Below are 3,120 nucleotides of genomic sequence, written 5' to 3'. Positions count from 1 at the left end.
CTTGTTCTGAATCTTATCTTTTATTGTATTCTAACACATCCATCTAAGCATACGCATCTCAGTTACACTCATTTTTTGAATATGATGTATCTTGGCAGCCCAACATTTTGTTCCGTACCATATAATAAAGCAGGCCTAATAGTCGTCCTATAAAAAATTCTCTTCAACTGCAATGACATTCTACGATCGCACAACACTCCAGTTGCACTTTTTCATTTCATCCACCCAACCTTTATCCTATGATTTACATCTCCATCAATTTCTCCATACTTTTGAATGATAGATCCCAAATATTTAAAACAATCATCCACCGGTATTTTTTGCTTACCAAGCTTCACTACACTCCTATCACTACTTCGTTGCTTACTAAATCGACATTCCATATATTCTATCTTACTCTTACTCAACTTAAAACCTCTTGCTTCCAATGTCTGTCTCCATAATTCTAACTTAGCAATAACCCCAGTTGTAGACTCATCAATCAAAACAATATCATCAACAAACAACATACACCATGACACATTTTCTTGAATTGATCTTGTAAGCTCATCCATCACTATAGCAAATAGGAAAGAGCGTAAAGCAGATCCTTGATGTAACCCAACCATTATAGGAAAATTGGTTGTCACCCCTCCACAAGTGCGGACATTGGTTACTACTCCTTTATACATAGTTTTAATTATACTAATGTACTTGAGAGAAACACCTTTCTTCATCATTGTCCACCAGAGAACATCCTTAGGTACTTTATCGTATGCCTTCCCCAAATCAATAAAAACCATATGCAAATCTTTGTTCCTCTCTCTGTTTCTCTCAATAAGTTGTCTAAGAAGATATATAGCTTTCATAGTTGATCTTCTAGGCATAAAACCAAATTGATTCTCCAATATCATGACAACATTCTTCAACCTAGACTCAATCACCCTCTCCCAAAGGTTCATAGTATGACTCATGTGTTTTATACCACGATAGTTTGTGCAATTTTGTATATCACCCTTATTCTTATATAGAGGCGCCAAAGTACTCTTCCTCCACTCATTAGGCAACTTATTTGTCCACCAAATCTTGTTAAAAAGATTTGTCAATCATTCTAAACCTTTCTCTCCCAAGCATTTTCAAGCTTCGATAGGTATACCACCTGAGCCAACTATCGTTCTTGATTTCATTTTCTTCAAAGCCTCTGCAATTTCTTTCTTCTGAATCACGCGTATGAAGTCACAATTCATCTCATGAAAAGGAATTGAGAAGTCTTCAAGATCCTGAGCATGACTTTCATTAAATAGTTTATCAAAATAATCTTTTCATCTCTCCTTAATCTCCTCATCTTTTACTAAAACCCTTTTGCATTTTATCTTTGATACATCTAACCATACCTAGATCCCTCGATTTCCTATCTCTCATCTTTGTAAACCTATAAATATCCTTCTCGCCCTCTTTGGTATCCAACTTTTCATAAACCTCCTTATATACCTTATCCCTCGCATTTGAAACTACTTTTTTAGCTTCCTTCTTTACTATTATATACTTCTCCAAATTCTCATTATCACGACTCTTAGATTTTTATAACACCCACTTTTAATTTTAATAGCTAATTTAACATCCTCGTTCCACCGTGATGTATCCTTACCTAGCGGTGCACCGCCTTTAGACTCACCCAATACCTCCTTAGCCACCTTTCTCATGCCACCCGCTATCTTATTCCACATTGATTTTGAATCCTCCTCGAGACGCCAATCAGCTTCCTTAACTACCTGCTCTACAAACATTCCTTGTTTAGCTCCTTTCAGTGCCCACCACTTAATTCTAGGATCTATCTTATGTTTGTCCCTTTTGCAACATTGTCTAATTCTAAGATCTAAAATTAAGACTCTATGTTGTGTAACTACACTTTCTCTCGATATAACCTTACAATCGATGCGACAACTCCTATCTCTCTTTCTAAGTAGGAAAAAATCTATCTGACTCGTATTAACCCCACTTTTAAATGTTATTAGGTGAGACTCCTTCTTCCTAAACCAAGTGTTTGCTAAGATCATATCATAGGACAAACCAAAATCTAAAATCCTTTCTCCACTTTCGTTTCTTTCTCCTATACCATAGCCTCCATGGATACTCTCAAATCCATCTCTACTAATGCGTACATGTCCATTAAGGTCATTGCCGATGAAAAGTTTTTCTCCTTAAAATATCCCTTGTACTACTTCATTTAAATCTTCCCAAAATTGACGCTTAATGGAATCATCTAAACCTACTTGAGGTGCATGAACACTAATAATATTAATAATATATGTACATAATACTAATTTAATAAGTAAAATCCTATCACCCTTCCTACGGACCTCAACTACATTATCTATAAACTTACGACTCATAACAATCCCTACTCCATTCTTATTCCTATTTAATCCTATATACCAAATCTTATATCCCCAAGGTTCTATCACTTTTGCTTTCTCACCTACCCATTTGCTCTCTTGTAGACATAAAATATCAATATTTCTCCTACACATAACATCTACTGACTCTACCAACTTACCAGTTAAAGACCCTACGTTTCAAGTGGCTAACCTAATTTTATGATCTTGGACTAACTTCTTTACCCCTACCCGTCCAACAAAGTGAGGAAACCCTTGCCTATTTGACACCACACCCGGGCGCCAGTGTTACGCGTCGCTTCTGGGCGACGACCTAGCAACCCTTGCCCATTTATCGCTGCCTCCGAGCCTATAGAGTACAGTGCATCGCTCAGTAGGGAATGCCCCAACGAAATTCTCATATTGGTTCATATTCATAGGGTATGACTAAGTTTTTATGCTGGCTGTCACCGGCCTACCGCAACCCTCCTCCTTTATCCAGGCTTGGGACCGACAATGTATAACTAAACAGTTATACACAGGCAAAGTTTCTCGTGAGATTTTCAACTGTATGAATATTCATCAAGTTTTTCTGCAAAAACTGAAGAAAAATATAAAATATCAAATAATTTTAAAAATAAAAATAAATTCATTATACAATTAAATTTGACATAAAAACATATAATATAATTTCAATTCCACTAACCATGTCTATATGAAAAATCAAATATGAAAGTATCAATTAAACCATCAAACAACGAGCATT

Source organism: Nuphar pumila, chromosome 4, assembly GCF_984573655.1.
Source record: "Nuphar pumila chromosome 4, dmNupPumi1.hap1.1, whole genome shotgun sequence".
Taxonomy (NCBI): domain Eukaryota; kingdom Viridiplantae; phylum Streptophyta; class Magnoliopsida; order Nymphaeales; family Nymphaeaceae; genus Nuphar; species Nuphar pumila.
Note: the sequence above shows the minus strand (reverse complement) of the source record.